Consider the following 24,091-nt stretch of genomic DNA (forward strand, 5'->3'; position numbering starts at 1 on the left):
CTGGAAACCTCGGAGCTATACTGAACGAGCAGTTTAGAATAGCAACTTTATTATTCAGGTGTTAACAGTTTCGAAAACGTCACTTCAAGACATATGATCGAGGTGGAGGTCAAATCTTTACCTGGATATGAACCTTAAGTAATGGTTTAATGTTTGAGATTTCTTTATAATTGTATACAATAGGGTAAAGAAAAATTAATATGATGACACGTGCCCATTTAGAAAAAGGCTATAACAGGTAAGGAGAGATCTAGTTCGATGAACAGACTACAGAAGAGGAAAACAAGACTTTAAGAAAAAGTGGTGTTATATACTGAACATGCATGGAGGTTTTGCGAGACCATAAAGGGTCAATATAATAACTAATTTAGAAGAAAAAATTAACAAGAACAAATATAGGAAAAAGCAACAGACATGAATATGTTCTATTGTCTCCTAAATGGTGCAACGGGAAATTTAAATGAAAAAAGGCTCTGGATGGGTATAGCAACCAAGAACTGGCTGATAAAGTTATATAATTCTTCAAATTCACACAGACCTATTTGAAATTTATCCTTCAAATCAAATTGTGCTATAATTCTATAACAACTGGTTAGTTAAGAATCTTAACTTACCAGACAACGTGTTAGAAAAGACAATTATATACTACGTAGACAACTCCGATCGGTTGCAAAAAATCTGTTGGAATTTATGGACGAGGGAAAATATGTCATCTACATATTACTCGTTCTTAGTGCTGTTTTCTATGCATTTGTGCACGAACTACTTTACTAAATGATTTACCCATTGATAGTGAAGATGAATCTTTGGAGTAGTTAGATTACTTGGTTGACAGAATTACTTTGTACGAATTAGAAGCTTACTAATATGAACCATTAAGCAAAGGAGTACCCCTAATAAGTGTGAAAGGTTTTGTTATTATGTATCTATACTATAGGTCTACCTTAAGTGCTACAGCAACAAATTGAAAACAATTTGCAGGCGATAGTTTAATTTCTCCATAATTGACGCTGAAGATACCGCCGAGATCTTTTAAAGCATGCCCTTACTAGTGTTAGGGAAGTTATGGAAAATCAATGAAATAAGTTCGTAGTTGTTAATTAAACCTACACAAGAAAAGTGGGTGACAATATAGTCTCGACATCTAGCGGTCTGTGACCTCAGTGAATTACTTTTCTTGCTTAAATTATGTTCACTTTGGTAAAAAGTTTATCTTTCTTGAAAAAAATATTCTGTAGAGAAACTAGTGATAAAGTATTACCAAGATTGACTACTGTAACTATCCATTACAATCTATCCATTACACTACCTAATGTCCTAAATTAGTTAACATTAAACAATTTTGTACCACTGAGAAAATTTTCCCTATACTAAAGCCGCTTAAAGCTAGAAGTGTTTAAAGTATATGCAAAGACCATGTTATCAGAGCTGGCCGTCCATATTTAAAAAAACTGCCACAAAATCGTGCAGTCAACGAATCTTTCGACACGAGAATAGATGGTTTTAAAGTTATGAGCTAATATGTTGACTTACCTCTTATTGTAGGTTATAGACTATGTAACAAGCTCCCACTAGACGTTCGAGACACTTCATTCATTTCAGATTGCCCAGAACTTTTCTGGAACGACCTCATAGCACAAGTCAGTATCCAAAGAACAAGTATTTTATGGCTTACAAGAAAAAACTGAACACTTAATTCACTAGCCGTTTCAATACTGTGGATCCGACAATGGAGAATATGCTGTGCAATACTATAGCTATCCAAGATTATAAGATACTGACCTCATAGGTCCAGTAGGACACAGGGCTTTTATTTGTGATAGAATACGAAGACTTTTTTGAGCAATCACTAACCTTCATTAAATATTTCTGTAGTCTTGACATTGCGCATGAGCCAGCACCTTCTAACTCTAGTTTCTTCGGCCATACAGAGAACTATAGCTCAGCACGGCCACCTAGAGTGGCCATGGCTCAGGCGAGTCTTTAGGGAATTAAAATTCCAGTCACTGTACAGGACTACCAGATTTTATTCTTGGCATAGGCAACCAGCTTTAAGGCAAAATTTGCCAAAGCAAAGTACTGTACCTTTAGGATGTCAACGGTGGGCCAATGAAGCTACAATGAAAGTCTTTGAAGCAGATTTCAATGAGGTTAGGTCATTCAGCACCATTTTAAAAATTCATGGGTCTTAGAAATTAAGATTACATAAACCATGTTCAAAATTTTGTATAATTCATTCTTTATGGTATATTCTGTTAAAATAGATCCTCATACACTAGACCAGTTTGCCTCAGTGGACCAGCTTGCCTCAGTGGACCAGTTTGCCTCTAGTCAAATTTCTTTGCCTGCTAAAACTTTCTAGTTAGTATTTTTAATAAATTACAACAGACTCCATTATGGAATTTGTACCATAAACACCCAGTGTAATAGTTCGTACCGTGTAAGTTTGAGCTTATTAATTAATAGTCATCTCAATGCTTTACAGTACTGTACAACTTATTGCTCGAGTGAATTAGTTTAATTTAATATAGGACTTAGGCATTAAGCCAAGCACTGGGGCATCAAAGGCCATTCAGCGCTATATAACGAAAATCATTCAATCATATCTGTACACTCACACCATTTATTATCATTTTAACCTTTAATACAAATCGTAACACTTTCATACAATAAAATCTAGATGTGAAATAGCGATTAAAAGGGTAAAATAAATAAATTAATAAAATCAATTATAGCTCGTAATATAACCCAATACTTTGTATAAATTTTCTCAAGTTCAGGGTATTACAGTTTTCCCCCAGTATATCTCTTAGAGGTTTGTCCTGGAGTAAAAACAGGACAATCGACTAAAATATGTTTAACATCCATTGTCACTTGACAGGTATTACAAAGAGGGGCCTGTCTCCCTTCCCCACTCATTAAATAATTGTGCGTTGCATGTGTATGGCCAATACGCAGCCTAGTTAAAATAATGGTATCCCTTCTACTTTTAGAATTACAAGATGACCATTTATCCACCAATGGGTGGATTTGTTTCAAGTTTGTATTGGTGGTCAGTTCAGACCATCTAGGTTGCCACTTATTTTTACAGTAAAGATGAATCTCACTTTTAAGATCTTTGTAAGGAATACTCAAGGGGGATGGATTACTTAGCCCTGAAGCTTCCTTTGCTGCCTTATCTACTTGTTCATTTCCATCCACCCCAAGATGGGCAGGGACCCAACAGAAGTGAACACAGGTACTCTTCCTAGACTGCAGAAGTACTAACCAGTCCCGCACCTCTTGTACTAGATGATGGCCTGGCATAATGTTTTAATGAGTAAAACACTATTGGAATCAGTAAAAATTGTATAAAAACTATTTTGGTTGCCATTTTAAAAAATAAGTTGGACTGCAAGAATTATTGCGTACAGCTCAGCAGTAAAAATTGAACAAGAGGATGGGAGTTTCCTTCTAATAACAATATCCACCACCACAGCTGCACTTCCAACCCCTGCAGCCGATTTGGAGCCATCTGTAAAAACATGTTTTCCATGATGTTGAGCAGCATGATTTAAAAACTCACTTTTCATTACCCTACTAGGTAAGGTATTTTTCCCTCCTGCCGTAAAACATTCTTTTAACAGGCGGATTACACCAATGAGGAGACTTGGGATATCCTACCTCTGCTATCTGTGCTGTTAACAAGCCTACTTCTCTAGCATCATTTTTCAGCTGTACTTCCAAAGGCTTAGGCACTCTAGATCTGTTAGGAGCCCGATCTAAAGGCGCCCTAACATATATACAGTTACGATTATTTCTCACAGCAAGGGACCTAGCTAAAAACCTCAAACTCAACTCTTCTCTGCGAATGGAAAGGGGAGGTATGCCAGAATCAACAGAGACTGTCAATGGGAGATGTTCTGTAAGCACCTGTGCAGAAGCGAAGCCCAGCATTGTGAACAATATAATGTTTTCCAAATAAAGTCTTTGTAGCTGACCCATATATTTGGCATGCATTGTCTATCTTGCTCAGACAAAGATGTATAAATTCTAAGCAAAGTTGTTCTATTAGCACCCCAATCAAAATGAGATACCACTTTCAGAATGTTCAGAGACTTCTTAACCCTGATAGATAGGTCATTTATATGGCGATCATTTATATGGGGACCAAATGTCATTTTCTTGTCGAAAATGACAAAGAAACTTGACACTATCCTCATATGGCAAAATACAATCATTTAAGAAAAGGGTGGGGATCTCTTCCCTTTTACGAGTATGAGTAAAGCGAATGGCTTTGGTCTTCTGAGGAGAAAACATGAATCCACGAGAATTTGCTCATGCGGAAGCAGCCTTTATTGCAATTTGATTGCAATTTGAAGATTCTGGCATGCTTGTAGTGCAGATGATCCACTGCAATAAATTGCAGTCATCATCGACAAATAGTGATCCTTGTATGCCAGGAGGTATGTGACTAACCAGACTATTAATAGCAACAGCAAACAAGGTCACACTCAATACGCTGCCTTGGGGGACACCTTCTTGCATGTAGGATGAAGATAGTTCTGACCCTACTCTCACTTTGAGCGGCTTGATAAAAATTCTAATAAAAGAACATATGTCCTCCTATACCCCACGAGGCCAATTGCTTTAAAATACCACCCTCGAGTGAATTAGTGCTCTGGTGCATCCGTGTGGGTTTCATAAGGCAATCTACAATTAGTTTAAATCCAACATTGCTTCAATAGGTTGAAAAAACCAGTATTTCAACATGGATAAATAAGGTACTTTCATTTGTAGAGAAAGTAAATCTTCTTAACAATGTTAGTGTTACAAAAAGTTTATTAATAGATCTAACTCTTCAAAACTGGCCATTACAATGGTCAGCAACAGTTAATTAAATAAAATAGAATCAGAATTCTTGACTAGACAGTTTATTATAATACAAGAAGTTTTTCATATTTGATAGCGTTAAATTGTATTGCAAATTCGTCAGAGATTTTATTATTACAAAGTCATGGGAAAAGCATAAACCCCCATATAGTTTGCTTAAATAGAGATTTAAGATATATTAAGAGTTATCACAACCTTTATAGTATTCTAATTTGTGAAAAAATTTCACTTCGTAAGGACAATGTAAATATGTTTACATTTAAAAACTCAAATTTGGAAAAAAACAGGAAAAACGTTAAAGCATTGTATCAGCTACAATAAACTTTTTCAGTACTTACTACATTGGGTCGTATCTTGAACCAATCATAATGTAATAGTTCCAAAAGGAAGTTCTCTTCAAAATTAATCACTACTGAGCTTGTCCTTAAGTAAACAAAAGGAAAACTGGCAATCTAGTCTCAAAAGCTCTTACACTTTCATTTTAGGCATAAGAATGTATATATTGAAAATAAAATAAAAAACTGCATTGTAAAGCAAAAAAAGAAAGATTAAAGACTAGAGCAAAGGCAATAAATCAAGGTTAACCCCTAACTGAAAGAAAAATAAGACATTTTACAATAAAATTCATAATCCCCTGCAATGTAATTGCACATAGTCATTTTAAAGAAGATTTTTTCCTATGACAAAATTTACACTAGCATTAAAAACCTACACAATACATTAAAATTCTGAATTCATTGCTCAAATGCAGGCAATTTTCTTTGTACTTTTTGTAATTCACAGAATAGGGTCACAATGAAAACCAAAACATAACTTAATCTTCAGATGAAACGCCAATATGACACTGGTTCACTATAGACAAAATTAGAGTTTTCTCGTGGACGTCTCCCTCCATTGGAGATTTGTAGAACAAGCGCATTAAGCTGACAGACTTCATGCATTGTTCCTGAACGGAACGAGACCGCTTCTGGTCGATTGCCACGACGCTGTTGAGGTCTACCAGAGATTTTCTTTGGTAGAAGAGGAAAGCCCCTTCATAGTTTGACTGCTTCAGTCCGAGCCAGCAACATAGACCAGGTTTAGCATTTTCGCAAGAACCTAATCAGTTCTCCCCTAAAGCCTCAGTTGTAAGCTGTAAGATTTAAGTGTGTTCAGGAGGATCCCCTGTTTTCTGCCACTGCTGTTGAACCATGTTCAGTAAGGTTAGACTTTCCCTTGTCTTCAACAGTGATCCTCTTGATTTTGAGACTATTTGATTAATTTCAAATTACTGGTCATTTTTTGGACAGATCACCTGCACATACGTAAATCCTTTCAACTTCAATTTCTTCCAAGGTCTTGAAGTTTCAACTAATTTCTATCAAAGATAACTTGTTCCAGTTGCTAGTCTTCGGGGAGCCCTTCCATTTTGAGTTTTGCCAAAACTGGTTTTCCAGCAGACAAAGGTGTATACGTTAAGTCCTTCCAATAAGCTCTTAAGTTAAACTGGGCATCTCTGAATTCGGCCTGCTTGGCACATTTCTCAAAACTTGTTGGAGGCCCAGCAAAGCTTTTCTTCAACTCTGTAAATCAAATCAAAGTATTAATATTAGATAAAGTAAGGGAAAATTGGCATCAAAGTTTACTTAAACTAAACACCCTCCTCTCCGATTGTTTATCTCCGATTGTTTAAAGATTTATCTAGAAGTCAATATTTCCAGACCAACTAGTATAAAGTTATCAAAAGAACTTTTTATTTGATATAAATTTTCTTCCAATTGTTTGAATTATCTATCTTACAGGCAGTCATTTAATGTTTCAATCCTAGTCTTATTCAAAGAAAATTTGAGTAATTTAGCTAGCACTGAATCTCAACCCACCCACATTCTTACCACATGGCAACCCTTATCGCCTCCTATATGGTTCTGTTGGACAAAAATGTAGGCATGTATCACTAATTTTAAGATTAAGTAACAATAAACAACCTTAGGATAATATATCAGCCTATTTTTCAAATTGATAACAAAGGGGAACCGGTAGACATTTCCCCTTTATAAAATAGAAGGAAAAAAGATTAATTTAAGCGAGAAAATAACCAACCTAAACAATGCCCAATAACAAGCAACTGTAAATACCAAGGCAGAATTGAAGGTCAACCTACACAAATGATCAGCTGAACATCACAAGCAACTGTAAATACCAAGGCAGAATTGAAGGTCAACCTACACAAATGATCAGCTGAACATCACTGGAGGAGACAGATTATGCTCAGACAACTGAGGAAACAATATCCAGCCAAAGAATTGTACTAGCCACGAAGCGAAAGTTGCTGAGAAAATTGAACTGAGGAAACAATATCCAGCCAAAAGAATTTTACTAGCTACGAGGCGAAAGTTAACTAAATATCTTTTGTATTACAGTATCGCGATCCCCTCACACTTGGCTGTTTAAGTGTGCCTGTTCATGAATTATTGTTGAAATAGGACTTAATTAGTTGGAACATTTATAAACAAAGTGTTACATTCACCTAACCTCGTTAACCACCTACTCAATTTCTGACAACTAAGATTAGTGCCCTCCTATCTTCCTCGTCACTGCTTAGCCCACTGACCATGCTGCCTATGGGTCTGACCCAGAGTTCAATCAATGCCTTGTCAATGAAACTACTGCCTTTCCCCAGTACAGAGGCCTTCCTTGGTATCAGCGTGCCTTGGGTCAGTTTCGCATTAAGAGCTCGACTTTCACCGAAGCACTATTCTTGCAGCAATCCCAGAGGATATTTTCACTGGAAATCTCAGATTTGCTTTGCGACCAAGGACAAATAGCGCACGACCCCCTCAAGACAATCATGGAGCAGTACACACTATCACCAGCAGTTCGTATAACCAGGCTTTCAGCTATTAACAACTGTTTGGGGATCAAGACTTTGCTCCCTCAGTTAAATAAATATTGCACACCTGCAGCCTGCCACAGACTGCTCTCTTCACGAGGTTGAGCTACTTCGTTCCCTTTGGGTACTACGCTTACTGATCCTGTATGCGCTGCCACATCCGATGTTTATATTTGGCCCAGAAGGACCTAATGACCAAAGTTAATACCCATATGGACAAGCACTTTACTACCCTCAAGACCTCCATTAATGGCTCCACGCCTGATTAAGACAACTATTCATCAACCATTGCCGACATAATGCAGTAGAACAGATTTCTTCCCCCACCCTGTGATGTGTGAGCTGAACAAAACTTTACATTAAAGGAAGTCAAAGATTCAGATTTGCTAAAACACTGCCAAAAAGGAAAAGCCTACTTGCGTGACAAATGAATAAGACCACATCTCACAATCTATCTTTCCTGCACAAAGGCAGGAGACAGTAGAATAAATCTGGTTGAGACTACTAGAGGGTTGATAAATCTAAGTGTGCAAGGGTTAAAGTCTCAAAAGAAAGAAAACTAGACTCCTCATAGAACCGAATGCTATCACTACACTTACGCGTAGTAATTTTTACTTAAATCACATTCTTATGAAGATTCAAACAGAAGTTATACAAATCTTGATAAAAAAGTTGACGGGAATATTTACCGATTAAGAGTTTTGTTATCCCAAGTACATTACACTGCCATGTTAGTTTTTCTCCCTATAGCATTTAGTTTGTCAAAGCATTGTGGGTAAAAGTGTGATCATCCTTTGATTATGGTTAAGAGTTATGGGTACAGTAATGTTCCGAAACAGTTTCAAAATTGTCCTGGGTACAGTATGTACCGAAACATTAAGTTTCAAAATTGTCCTGGGTACAGTAATGTACCAAAACATTGTTTCAAAATTGTCCCATTAAAAGATTTTGGGGTAATCCTATACAATGGCTCTGCCACAAATTTGTAAATTTCTTTTTCTGATGGAAGTACTTTGTTATCTAAACCTTAACCTTTTTTTGGAGGAACAATTTTTACCCTATTTGTTAACCTTTCCTATCTTGGGGGACCCCCAGTGGGAAGCTGGGGTTTTTGAGTGGGGAATGAATTAAAGAATTAGTTTTAACAGGATTAATGGCACATTATTAATTAGCAATAAAAAGGTCACTGAATGAGCACCCATTTATGGGATTGAAAAATAATTTTCAACATTTTCATAACTATAAACACCAGTATAATTATATACAAGTAGAAAAATGGACGCGTAAAAAGCTCCCTTAAAAATGGACGCGTAAAAGGCTCGCTTAAAAATGGACGCGTAAAAGGCTCCCTTAAAAATGGACGCGTAAAAGGCTCCCTTAAAAATGGACGCGTAAAAGGCTCCCTTAAAAATGGACGCGTAAAAGGCTCCCTTAAAAATGGACGCGTAAAAGGCTCCCTTAAAAATGGACGCGTAAAAGGCTCCCTTAAAAATGGACGCGTAAAAGGCTCCCTTAAAAATGGACGCGTAAAAGGCTCCCTTAAAAATGGACGCGTAAAAGGCTCCCTTAAAAATGGACGCGTAAAAGGCTCCCTTAAAAATGGACGCGTAAAAGGCTCCCTTAAAAATGGACGCGTAAAAGGCTCCCTTAAAAATGGACGCGTAAAAGGCTCCCTTAAAAATGGACGCGTAAAAGGCTCCCTTAAAAATGGACGCGTAAAAGGCTCCCTTAAAAATGGACGCGTAAAAGGCTCCCTTAAAAATGGACGCGTAAAAGGCTCCCTTAAAAATGGACGCGTAAAAGGCTCCCTTAAAAATGGACGCGTAAAAGGCTCCCTTAAAAATGGACGCGTAAAAGGCTCCCTTAAAAATGGACGCGTAAAAGGCTCCCTTAAAAATGGACGCGTAAAAGGCTCCCTTAAAAATGGACGCGTAAAAGGCTCCCTTAAAAATGGACGCGTAAAAGGCTCCCTTAAAAATGGACGCGTAAAAGGCTCCCTTAAAAATGGACGCGTAAAAGGCTCCCTTAAAAATGGACGCGTAAAAGGCTCCCTTAAAAATGGACGCGTAAAAGGCTCCCTTAAAAATGGACGCGTAAAAGGCTCCCTTAAAAATGGACGCGTAAAAGGCTCCCTTAAAAATGGACGCGTAAAAGGCTCCCTTAAAAATGGACGCGTAAAAGGCTCCCTTAAAAATGGACGCGTAAAAGGCTCCCTTAAAAATGGACGCGTAAAAGGCTCCCTTAAAAATGGACGCGTAAAAGGCTCCCTTAAAAATGGACGCGTAAAAGGCTCCCTTAAAAATGGACGCGTAAAAGGCTCCCTTAAAAATGGACGCGTAAAAGGCTCCCTTAAAAATGGACGCGTAAAAGGCTCCCTTAAAAATGGACGCGTAAAAGGCTCCCTTAAAAATGGACGCGTAAAAGGCTCCCTTAAAAATGGACGCGTAAAAGGCTCCCTTAAAAATGGACGCGTAAAAGGCTCCCTTAAAAATGGACGCGTAAAAGGCTCCCTTAAAAATGGACGCGTAAAAGGCTCCCTTAAAAATGGACGCGTAAAAGGCTCCCTTAAAAATGGACGCGTAAAAGGCTCCCTTAAAAATGGACGCGTAAAAGGCTCCCTTAAAAATGGACGCGTAAAAGGCTCCCTTAAAAATGGACGCGTAAAAGGCTCCCTTAAAAATGGACGCGTAAAAGGCTCCCTTAAAAATGGACGCGTAAAAGGCTCCCTTAAAAATGGACGCGTAAAAGGCTCCCTTAAAAATGGACGCGTAAAAGGCTCCCTTAAAAATGGACGCGTAAAAGGCTCCCTTAAAAATGGACGCGTAAAAGGCTCCCTTAAAAATGGACGCGTAAAAGGCTCCCTTAAAAATGGACGCGTAAAAGGCTCCCTTAAAAATGGACGCGTAAAAGGCTCCCTTAAAAATGGACGCGTAAAAGGCTCCCTTAAAAATGGACGCGTAAAAGGCTCCCTTAAAAATGGACGCGTAAAAGGCTCCCTTAAAAATGGACGCGTAAAAGGCTCCCTTAAAAATGGACGCGTAAAAGGCTCCCTTAAAAATGGACGCGTAAAAGGCTCCCTTAAAAATGGACGCGTAAAAGGCTCCCTTAAAAATGGACGCGTAAAAGGCTCCCTTAAAAATGGACGCGTAAAAGGCTCCCTTAAAAATGGACGCGTAAAAGGCTCCCTTAAAAATGGACGCGTAAAAGGCTCCCTTAAAAATGGACGCGTAAAAGGCTCCCTTAAAAATGGACGCGTAAAAGGCTCCCTTAAAAATGGACGCGTAAAAGGCTCCCTTAAAAATGGACGCGTAAAAGGCTCCCTTAAAAATGGACGCGTAAAAGGCTCCCTTAAAAATGGACGCGTAAAAGGCTCCCTTAAAAATGGACGCGTAAAAGGCTCCCTTAAAAATGGACGCGTAAAAGGCTCCCTTAAAAATGGACGCGTAAAAGGCTCCCTTAAAAATGGACGCGTAAAAGGCTCCCTTAAAAATGGACGCGTAAAAGGCTCCCTTAAAAATGGACGCGTAAAAGGCTCCCTTAAAAATGGACGCGTAAAAGGCTCCCTTAAAAATGGACGCGTAAAAGGCTCCCTTAAAAATGGACGCGTAAAAGGCTCCCTTAAAAATGGACGCGTAAAAGGCTCCCTTAAAAATGGACGCGTAAAAGGCTCCCTTAAAAATGGACGCGTAAAAGGCTCCCTTAAAAATGGACGCGTAAAAGGCTCCCTTAAAAATGGACGCGTAAAAGGCTCCCTTAAAAATGGACGCGTAAAAGGCTCCCTTAAAAATGGACGCGTAAAAGGCTACCTTAAAAATGGACGCGTAAAAGGCTCCCTTAAAAATGGACGCGTAAAAGGCTACCTTAAAAATGGACGCGTAAAAGGCTCCCTTAAAAATGGACGCGTAAAAGGCTACCTTAAAAATGGACGCGTAAAAGGCTCCCTTAAAAATGGACGCGTAAAAGGCTACCTTAAAAATGGACGCGTAAAAGGCTACCTTAAAAATGGACGCGTAAAAGGCTACCTTAAAAATGGACGCGTAAAAGGCTACCTTAAAAATGGACGCGTAAAAGGCTACCTTAAAAATGGACGCGTAAAAGGCTACCTTAAAAATGGACGCGTAAAAGGCTACCTTAAAAATGGACGCGTAAAAGGCTACCTTAAAAATGGACGCGTAAAAGGCTACCTTAAAAATGGACGCGTAAAAGGCTACCTTAAAAATGGACGCGTAAAAAGCTACCTTAAAAATGGACGCGTAAAAAGCTACCTTAAAAATGGACGCGTAAAAAGCTACCTTAAAAATGGACGCGTAAAAAGCTACCTTAAAAATGGACGCGTAAAAAGCTACCTTAAAAATGGACGCGTAAAAAGCTACCTTAAAAATGGACGCGTAAAAAGCTACCTTAAAAATGGACGCGTAAAAAGCTACCTTAAAAATGGACGCGTAAAAAGCTACCTTAAAAATGGACGCGTAAAAAGCTACCTTAAAAATGGACGCGTAAAAAGCTACCTTAAAAATGGACGCGTAAAAAGCTACCTTAAAAATGGACACGTTAAAAAGCTACCTTAAAAATGGACACGTTAAAAAGCTACCTTAAAAATGGACACGTTAAAAGGCTACCTTAAAAATGGACACGTTAAAAGGCTACCTTAAAAATGGACACGTTAAAAGGCTACCTTAAAAATGGACACGTTAAAAAGCTACCTTAAAAATGGACACGTTAAAAAGCTACCTTAAAAATGGACACGTTAAAAGCTACCTTAAAAATGGACACGTTAAAAGCTACCTTAAAAATGGACACGTTAAAAGCTACCTTAAAAATGGACACGTTAAAAGCTACCTTAAAAATAGACACGTAAAAGCTACCTTAAAAATAGACACGTAAAAGCTACCTTAAAAATAGACACGTAAAAGCTACCTTAAAAATAGACACGTAAAAACTACCTTAAAAATAGACACGTAAAAACTACCTTAAAAATAGACACGTAAAAACTACCTTAAAAATAGACACGTAAAAACTACCTTAAAATTGGATTCGTAAAAACTACCTTAAAATTGGATTCGTAAAAACTACCTTAAAATTGGATTCGTAAAATGTTTCATTACAATATGCCTTCTGTCATAGGGAAATGCTTTTTAATATCAAGTCGGCACCTTGAACCACAGGTGGGGCAAACTATCACTCACATTTAATAACCACTGATCTTCGCAGTACTTCGTTATTTCAATGCTACCATAATGCAACAAAATATTTAATAATTTATATAAGAATCGAGACAAGAACTTTATATAACCAGATGAATTTATGTTAAAGTAGATGGTAAATGTGAAACGTCACCAGAAGAGTTCACACCTCTCCATGGGTCTCAAAAGGCTGAAAAATTAGCGGCGAAATTAGAAAATTCTGTGTTAGTTTCCTAGTAAAACTCACATGATTGGGTATTAAGGTTGGGGTATTTAGTTTTGTTAAAATGCTAGCCCCAAGTAAAACGTGGCTATCATTGGATAAAAACTGACGTTTGGGTGAAGTCATGCTACGTATAATACAGTCTATGTAATAATGACATTTTAAGATAAAAAAGCGCTCAGTCTGAAGAGGAATTTGAGAGAATTATGAAATAATGACTTAGTCGGGTGGATCAAATTTAATTCTGATTTTTAAGCCACTTCTAAACCTAGCGCCGCTTAGATTTATAAAGCGAACTCAACCTTTGACTTACACTATAGTAAAAGTTTTTAAATTTGACGACTTGATGATTTAATATAGAATTAGAAAATCTGGAATTAATCCAGCCCTCTAAAAGGGCCCCTGTCAGTTGGCCGTCAGGTTCCGTTGTTCAGACATACAGCCTTCATTGCAGCTTATTTGAAGTTGTCATGGACAATGCATAAGGAGCATAATCAACTCCAGATATAGAGCATAAGGAACTAGATTTAGTTTATAGGTTTCTGCGTTAACATTCAGTGCTACCAAAAAGTGAGTTTCCCAAAGTCAGGGCCATAGTGGTATTACGCCGAAATACTACCCCACTAAGATAACTTTTTAAACTTTTTCCACCAGCCAGAACAATGGCAATGCAAATGCTTATAAAAGTATGCTACAGAAGATAAAGACCCAATAAATCATTAGCTCGATGTAAAGTATTTTTAACGAGATTCATACCTTAGTTCAAGTATATTATGCAGTATTAGTTAGGACATTGGTTCACAATAAAGGGGCCAAAGTTATGTATGTTTTAAAACTTATTCTAAAGTTAAAATTTTATGCGAGTAAAATAGGGTTGAATAGGATTAGATATATTTAGCCTGATAATTGGAAATTAAGCAAAATCCATGTTCCAAGAGAAGGAATGTGAAACTACAACATCACCCTTAATAGAAAATAGGATGGAAACTCAGTTTCCTGCATGGCCGATATCCTAGTAAATAATTGCGCTAGTTATAGAGATTCTTTATCTGCTATAATAAATAACTATAATGATTTATTGCGGTAACAGACTTCAACAATCTAAAACTTTTATAAGTCCGAATATCAATAATTAGACACGTCTAGTGTCTTAAGGAGTTTCAAACTAGCACAAAGCCACAGTTTCAGTTATGGTAATCAACACCAAACTACTAGGATTTACAATATGAATTATAAAAAAAAACCAATATATTAAAAACCAGTCTTTTCTAATTACTTACTACACTATACTACATTTCACAACCTTTATGATATAGCGTGGAAAATGGGAAAATGGTTGATCTTTCCTGAGCATCTGAATTCTGGCAAATGGATGCCATGTGACAGTTTTGCATTAATATCTCACTAGTTACGATGACTCTGGTATTTAGGCAGCCTCTCTTAAATAAGTTATTATTTTCTCACATCCAAAAACCCAATGTCTTACTGTGGGACCTGGTTATGTTTCAGCAGCCTCTTAGTTAAGTTTTTATTTTCTCACACCCAAAAACCCCATGTCTCACTGTAGACCTGGTTATATTTCAGTTATTAGGAGGAGCCCTGTACCTTAAGTCAAATATTTGAGGCAGAAATAGTTTAATATAGGCTATTAAAGCTATTAAAAATACATAATACGAAAATGAATTTCGGCCGAAACTTCAAAATGAATTCCTCTTAAACTCACAGGGCACCAAAGAATAGTAGTCAGGAGCCAATAAAGCCTGGAATCCAAAGTCTAAGCAACAAAACTCCAAATTGAAAGGGAAAGTTAAAAATTGCGTAAACTTCTTTATCAAGAGATGCCCGACATGTAGGATACCTCCTTTCACAGAGTGACTTAACAGAACTGAGAACAATCTGAACGGTCGCCAGGACAATCTCGCTCAGTATAGCCAGTCTTTCATAATTCCAGGAAGAACAAACACTATCTGATCAGCCCCAGCGTTTGTAGTGCCATCTCAAGCTAAAAATAACCAAATTCTATCCATTAAAATAACCAATTCTAGCTTTAACCAAGCACAGCATGACACTAATAAAAGAATAAATCTAAATAAATTATAGATACGATACTTAATGTATTCCCACTAAAATTTAAACTTAAACTCGCTAATAAAAAAGTCTTCCGTCTTAACCCCGGACGTAACATGGTTGACAAAACAATGAAGACCTTACCAATCGAAGATCTACTTTAACATTTCTTAGTTTAATAAAACTAAACATGACACAACACACGAACCTTGAGGAAATAAAACACTCACCATTCTAAAATAAATGCCTAAATTCTTTACCACTGAAACTTCAACGTGTAACTAACCACTCCATTCAACAAGTGTTCCATCTTGCCTTCACCTCTGACGTAACAAGGATGACAAAAGAACGAAGCAGACATCCCTAGTTGAGGGTCTGCTTTAGTGTCCTTGTATAAGCAGTGGCGCCATCTACATTCAAACATCAAAATAACTTGTCTTTGATGACTCGTGACATTACCTCTCAAGAAACCGGTGTAAAGTCACAAATTTCTATCGATTTACAATTTCGTGTAACTTAACATAACAAGGAATAGACAAGTTTAGTCACTGCGTAAATGAAATATGCAATAATCATAGTTGAATAAACTTTGACTAATAAACCAACAGCTATTGTTCCATCTCTTTTTCTTCTTCGAATTTATTTAATAAGTTTGTAATATACGTTGCAAGTCTTAAGAAACAGATTTGGCAAGTTATGGTCTTGGTTTATATTCCTGTTTATTTGTATGACAATGAATTGAAAACACGTTCTTACTGTAAAGGTATTACGGCAAATTGTATGAATTAATGCCGACAGAGATATCATGTCCCTTAACTAATATAGTTTTCCGATATGAATTAAGAATAATAGTTACAGAGAACTGCGGCGTATCAAGCAGTCAACGGACCGTGTCGACACGAGAATAGTTACAGATGGCTTCAAGTTATTGGAGCCAAGATGCACCTCTGCTATGTTCTAGAGCTTTCAAATATGTGGCCATAAGACTATATAGAATGCTTGAACCAGATATCAAAAAGGCGGCTGATGTAAAACGAGACTAGGAGTGCCTGGGGAATGTAAAGAGCGCTCAGAGAAAATAAATAGCGCCCGGGAGAAATAAAAGGCGCACAGAAGAAATTTGGCATTAGTAATATCAATAAACAATGTTTGAAAGGAAAATCTTATTTTTATAGATATTACGGTTTTAACAGATGGAAGTTTTGTCTGTTTAGTTCAGCGTCTAATGCACTCGTTGGTGACAACAGTCTTGCAGACGAACTTCGTGTTTGTACATGCATAAAAATGGTATTAAATGAAGAAAGATATAGGCCTACTAATATTGAAAATGACAAAAATTTACTCTTGGCCTCCTTTGTTCATAGGGCTTCATGTAATGATTGTTAAAAGGCCAAAGGATTTTTGTCACAATAGACAATATATGCTCTAAGTAATGTCACTCGTTATAATAAATTTGTATACTCACCTGTTAACGGTACTGGTGATCTAGTATTCAAAACTCTCAACACTATATGTTCCCCACTGACAGCTACATATCAAACTCTTACTATTATGTGGACTAGCTGTTCATTGCCTGCCAATGATTTTGCGTGGTAGGCGGGCAATTTTGTTCCTTTGATTAAAAAACCAACCATTACAAGTGATAATACGTATACGGTCGATCATAATGAAACGTTCTTGAAAATGGAACACCGGGGATGCCCAGAAGCAGACTCATTTGAAATTATATCTTATCATATGAGGCCAAAAACAATCAAGGGGCCAATGCACGATTTAAGTGGAATATTCGTTTGTAATGAAACTAACGAAACATCTATTTTACCACAAGAAGGAAGGAACAATGCTAGCCAAATTTTTAGGCACAGATGATCTGTTGAAAGTTCTTGTAAATGTTAGCAAAGATCCTTTACTCATGAACATTCCAAGAGGAATTAAAAACAACGTTGGATATATTACTGCACTGACAATTCCAAAAATGCAAAGAGAGAACCTGAAGGTGATAGAAAATACATCTATGATTGTGGAGTGTGGGGAAATATTTCCTTAAAATCTCATAGATTTCTACACACCGACGGAAAATTTCAGTACGTTGATCTGCAAAAAGAACTTTGTGGAAACTGTAAAGAACGTAAGAGTTCATCTGAATCCGTAACACAATCCAGCAGATGTTTTAGACTAGGAACGAGCTTACACCAAGTTAAAGAGATGCCCTGAATATCAGAAACTGATATGGATTACGGTAAATAATGCAGAAAACACAGTAAGCTATAAAAGTGTAGCATACGTAGAATATATAGGGAATTTCCACAAAACAGCTAGTCTGCACGGTAACAATATAAGGGGACATGGGAAATATATTTGAACGAACGCCAAAGTTTTAGAGTATTATTATTATTATTGTTATTATTATTATTACTAGCCAAGCTACAACCCTAGTTGGAAAAGCAAGATGCTATAATCCCAAGGGCTTCAACAGGGAAAAATAGCCCGGTTAGGAAAGGAAATAAGGAAATAAATAAATGATGAGAACAAATTAACAGTAAATCATTCTAAAAACAGTAACGACCTCAAAACAGATATGTCATATATAAACACAAAAACCGAGGAAGGTTTGTACTAACCTACTTTTAGATGATTCATTGGAAACTCCGAGAGATTTAAATCATGTATCTATTTCTAAATTTCACGAAAAGAAAAAGGAACGTCCACATCACTAGAATAGATCAAATAGCGCTAACGATATACAGACTTTGATAAGTATGCAGCGTAACCATCCATTTATCAGAGATCGTTCAACTTTTCGGGAAACCACCATCCGTATTATTATTATTATTATTATTATTATTATTATTATTATTATTATTATTACTTTCTAAGCTACAACCCTAGTTGGAAAAGCAAGGTGCTATAAGCCAAGGGGCTCCAAAAGGGAAAATAGCCCAGCGAGGAAAGAAAACAAGGAAAAATAAAATCTTAGAAACAGTAGAATATATTGATGATTAACTGCAAGATATTGAAATTTTCTGTCCTTTGGAATCCAAAGAGATCATAGGAATAGACCGCACTTTTGATTTAGGAGCTGCATATATTACATTGCACCAATAAACTAGAAAAACAACTCCTGTGAATCGATGAACAACATTTTGAAATTATCTACGAATTGGACAGCCGTTAAGCTTCAAGATCTTATCGACAAACTGCATAGAATTGTACAGCTTCAGTATCGTGATATAGCCTACCCCGAACATACATGGACAAGGAAACTACGCAATGGCGCCATGGGAAAGAACACTTCAAAATACCATTTCAGTAAGGGCGTCGAAAACTGATGTAGAAAAGGATGCCAATGTGAAAGAAAAAATAAAAAATCTTACCAGACAGAAGGAGAGTTTTGTAAAGTCAATCGATGGGCTGTTAAAAATTCCTTAAACATCAACTACTACAAGGAAACCGAATCAAAGGAAACGAGTCCGAAATGACAAAACCACTACATTAATAATAATAATAATAATAATAACAATAATAATAATAATAATAATAATGACATTGAAATTCTGAAGGTTTTAGTTTATTGCAACTCTTATAACATTGTTTCAGTCAATAGTAACTATTTTATTTGTTGGTGCTCATATGCGTATATTTATCTTATCTTGTTATTGTATTTGATTTTAGCTTTCGTTATAGAGCTGTCTTAGTCTTCTTTTAAACAATAGTAACTATTTGCTGTTTTGAACTATATCTTTTAAAGTATACATGTTCAGCTTTTTTATTTCAATGTAAAGGTTGCCATTGTATTTCAAGTAGCATCATGATGTACAGTATATACGAAATAAATCATTTGAATCTAAAATTCTTATTCCTTATACCATTTGTTACCACATTACCATTGATTTATCAACACATTCAACTCCCGGGCGCCTTCTACTTCCCCCGAGCGATTTTTACTTTCCCTGGTTGCTGTCTCTTTCCACGGGTGCTTTTTAGTGTTTGTGGTGGCCTGGAGTTATCGTCCTTGCCTGGTGATTGCCAGACTGAGGTTCGAGTCCCGCTCAGACTCGTTAGTTCCTTTGGTCGCTGCATCCTCACCATCCTTGTGAGCTAAGGATGGGGGTTTTGGGGAGCCTATAGGTCTATCTGCTGAGTTATCAGTAGCCACTGCCTGGCCCTCCTTGGTCCTAGCTTGGGTGGAGAGGGGACTTGGCCGCTGATCATATGTAATATGGTCAATCTCTAGGGCATTGTCCTGCTTGATAGAGCAATGCCACTGTCCCTTGCCTCTGCCATTCATGAGCGGCCATTAAACCTTCAAACATTTAAACCCGCTGATATTAAGGCTTTCAAAGAGCTGAAGACTTTCTTGTTTCCTAAGTGCTTCGATAATGCGGATTACTTTCGGTAAGTCTATAAATACCTAAGACTTTATTCCACAAACAGATCTTGTAGTTCAGTAGTGCACAGTGTTTTATGTGTGATAATAATAATGATAATAATATTAGTAATAATAATAATAATAATAATAATAATAATAATAATAATAAAACAGACGGTTTTAAATAAGAAATATTTTGATCAATCACGGACCTTCTCCAGACTCTCCAGCTGCTATTTTAAACACTTCCTCGATTGCCTGGTAGGACTAATTAGGTTTCAAATAGACCATTTTTTATGGATACTACAAGTTAAGTGTGTAAAACCCTGGCTTAAGGTTATCCAACGTTGCTTCATGAATCGTAACTTCCAAAAGTTTTACATTTCCATATTAATTTTTTTTAATGGTGATTACAGAATATATATATTTTTCTAAAGTTTCCTTTATTTTCGATTGTATTTCACTCTAAACAACCCCCCAAAAAATTTCCTACTCATTGTGAAGTGATTATAGAATAATTTTTATATAATTTTTTTTCTAAATAATGGTTAAGCATTGGGTTTTTATGTGTAAAAAACTGGAAAATTACTGTTTTGGGTATTTCACCCGTTTGGAAATAGACACTGCGCATGTAAGAACGTGACATACTGCCATAGATTGTCAATAAATGGGAATAATGACAGTAGGCTAACTTTTACTCCTGAAAATAAATGAACAGCACTAATATGAAATATGTAAGACAGAAATATGATATTTCTTTTATTATTATTATTATTATTATTATTATTATTATTATTATTATTATTATTATTATTACTTTCCAAGCTACAACCTTAGTTCGAAAAGCAAGATGCTATAAGCCCAAGGGCTCTAATAGAGAAAAATAGCCCAGTGAGGAAAGGAAATAAGGAAATGAATAAATGATGACAACAAATTAAACAATAAATGATTCTAAAAACAGTAACAACGTCAAAATAGATATGTCATATATAAAGTATTAACAACGTCAAAAACAAATAGGTCATATATAAACTATAAAAAGACTCATGTCAGCCTGGTCAACATAAAAATATTTGCTCCAACTTTGAACTATCGAAACATACATTTACAATTATTTGTATAAATGATAGAAAAAGGAATAAAACAAGGGAAATAGGTCTCCACTCTCCTCGTATGTCACCAACTTGCATTACTTTTTTTATCTTTTTATTAAAATGTTGAATTACATCTTTTTTACAATAACAATATTTACAGTATGATTACATTCATTAGCATTTTTTCTATAAACATAACCCATCTAATTTAACAATTCACAAAATTACGCATCTTGATTTTGATTTTTGGTAAAAAAAATGTTTTGGTGACGTGGGTGGAAGTCAGAGAAGGAGAACCGGTGATGTTTGAAGAACGCTTAGTAGTACTTTCTGTGTGATTTGAACTCGTATTTCAACATAGAATTACACTTAAATAGACCTTACACAATCATGAGTAAGGACTAGAATCGCTAGTATTTTGGTTGCTGGGGGTTGGGGTTGAGATGTGAGGATCCCTATGTCTCTAAGCTGGGGGTGTCAGCTGTCGACCCTTATCTTAATTTATTGATAAAGAAATTGTAATCTATTGTTTTCCTCATCACTTATCTAGATATTAATCTTTGGCACCATCGTTTAGTTGGTCCTTTTTTCATGTTTGATAAAATTTCTTCCTGATTCTGACCCAAAGAATTTAGTTCATCAAAGGCTTTCACCCTGCACGTAGTTATGTGTATTTAGTTGATTCTAACAATATTCTCTTTTCCATCATAAAGCTCAATATTACACAACATTCAAGAAGTTTCATTCCATCTATGACTAGATTGTGGGCGATTCCTAACCTTATATTTCCCATGTATAGTATAGACGTTGGCATGGATGGCTATATAAATTTGGAATTTTAATGTATGTTGTTCAATGACAGGTAAGGTCGTCTACCTATGTCAGAATCACATTACTCTTTTTGTTAATATTCTTTCAGTCATACTTAATATCTGTATAAAACCGAAATATGTAATGTCATAAATAGAAAAGATCAAATGACTACTACCAATTCAAACCGCCATGTTCAGCAGGCTGAATGTTCGATCCCACATATGGGGATATTTTTGGAACACTGGACATAAAGAGACCACATTGGGTTCCTAGTCACTTGAAAAGAAAGCGGGGAAAGGAAGAGAAGATGATGAATTGACAAGTTAAGAAAATTTACGTGTAACAAAATCAAATGTTGGCCAATGAACTAAATAATTGATTAGATTACTAATCGTTACCCGATATTGATGGGTAACAAGCTCAGTGACGGGCATCATGCACGCAAACAGACACGCACGCACACATATATACTCATGATTTTCATACATTCAAATATCAATCCACAAATTCCTTTCAATATCAATAAATCCAGAAGCAGAATAAATATGGCATTAAAAGATACTTCAAGCTTGATATTTGAACATATATCTATATATACAGTATACACACATACACACACATACACACACACACATATATATATATATATACATATATATATATATATATATATATATATATATATATATAATATATATGTGTGTGTGTATATACACACACACACACACACACATATATATATATATATATATATATGTATATATAATGTATATATATTTATTTATATATATGTATTTATACATATGTATGTATATGTATATGGACTATATGTAATTATAATAAGAGATGCATATATATCATACACTGATATATATATATATATATATATATATATATATATATATATATATATATATATATATAATACATACATATATATATATGTATGTATAATATATATATATATATATATATATATATATATATATGTATGTATATACATATATACATGTATGTATTATATAAATGCATATATATATATATATATATATATATATATATATATATATATATATATATATACGTAAGGAGAGATAGAGCGATAGATAGAGAGACAGACAGGCAGACAGGCAGGACAGAGAGCCGTACTCTGGCCTTCTAGCCCATGGGCCGTTTGAGAATTCGTCAACACCTCCGATAACAGAGGAATCTGTTTCGTAGAGAAGCTACAAGGAGCAAACAATGTATGGCAGCGAGTGTGTTTATCTATGTCGGTTAATGTATACGTCTTTTCTCTACTCCTTGGCCTAATAGTTTTAAATATGCTAACAGAGAGAGAGAGAGAGAGAGAGAGAGAGAGAGAGAGAGAGAGAGAGAGAGAGAGAGAGAGAGAGAGAGGGTTCCATAGGTCGACCTCGAAGTCTGCTTTTCGTTGAGTATAAAAACTTCATTAACATTCCATTGACTCTCAGTTGCTGACGGACAGACCAAGCGAGGAGTATACATTGGATATAGGGCTACAACATAAAGTAGGCTGTTCAATGTACGTCAGTTTCATTTTTTTGCTGGTGTTGGGGGCCATCTTATTAGATATGAAGTGGATTGTTTTGAACGTTTTTCATTTAAATATTTTTCTACTTATATGACAAACTTATGGTTTTTTTTGTTGCTTTTGTGTCTCAATTTCAAAATCTAAATTGATTCTTTTAATGTTTATTTTCTGTAACTTCAAGAAATTTAGCCTCTCTTTTAATAATAAGCTATAATATGTGTAAATATATCTATCTTCTGTGTAAAAAAAATACTTATATAATTATTTTTTCTTTCTGTTTTAAGATAACATTCATTCCTTGCTATTCTACAAAATATCTACTTAAAAAATTGTCACGTTTTTATAATACTGGTTACCTCTCTAAAAACAATCAGGAAATTTATTTAATTGATTTTAATTTCAAATTGGTTCTTGGACATGAAAGTGACAACCCCCCTAATAGTTCATAGCTACTAAATTACCTTATTTTGAGATGAAATTATTAGATAGAAATTTCTTTCAGATCTAAGAATATTTGTAAATAGTAAATTTAATATCAGAGTTTATTTTAGATAGAATAAATAATTACTTTTTTGTCAGTTTCGGATTCATTTTCTCTTATTCTTTAGTTTCTAAGAAATTTTATTCAAGATAATGTGTACGAGGAATGTACGGTAATCTTCCTATTTTAAATAAAAATAATTCATAAGCTCTTAGTAACAATATCAAGGAAATTGTTAAGATTTTATCAGTTTTAAAAAGATGAAGTTAATCATTCTATTTCACAATGCCTTCGTAATACAATATAAGTAACAATAGAAATGAAAGAATTTACTTAATCAAATTACCACGAGTTTCCCAAATAATGGATATTATCGTTCAAAGTAATCGTTGAGTACTCAATTAAAGAAAATAGAAAGTAATAGAAAAATATTTTCCCACAATTAAATTTTAGAAGTATTCTCATTTTCTATGAATTGTCTGTAAGCAAAACAAACAGTGTTTATATCTCAACTATAAGTGCTAAAATTCCCTGATAATAATTACATACAAACATGAGATACAGTTTG

General features: G+C 35.6%; 1 long non-coding RNA gene across 1 annotated transcript; it reads right to left on the reverse strand.

The window, feature by feature from the left end:
* Positions 1–6,252: 6,252 nt before the first annotated feature.
* LOC137627432 (uncharacterized) lies at positions 6,253–15,529 on the reverse strand. The gene is made up of 2 exons (XR_011041166.1): positions 15,445–15,529; positions 6,253–6,434 (listed from the first exon to the last, which is right to left on the reverse strand). It is a non-coding gene; the product is annotated as an uncharacterized lncRNA (long non-coding RNA).
* Positions 15,530–24,091: the final 8,562 nt, after the last annotated feature.

This window comes from Palaemon carinicauda, chromosome 35 (assembly GCF_036898095.1).
Source record: "Palaemon carinicauda isolate YSFRI2023 chromosome 35, ASM3689809v2, whole genome shotgun sequence".
In the NCBI taxonomy this organism is placed as follows: Eukaryota; Metazoa; Arthropoda; class Malacostraca; order Decapoda; family Palaemonidae; genus Palaemon; species Palaemon carinicauda.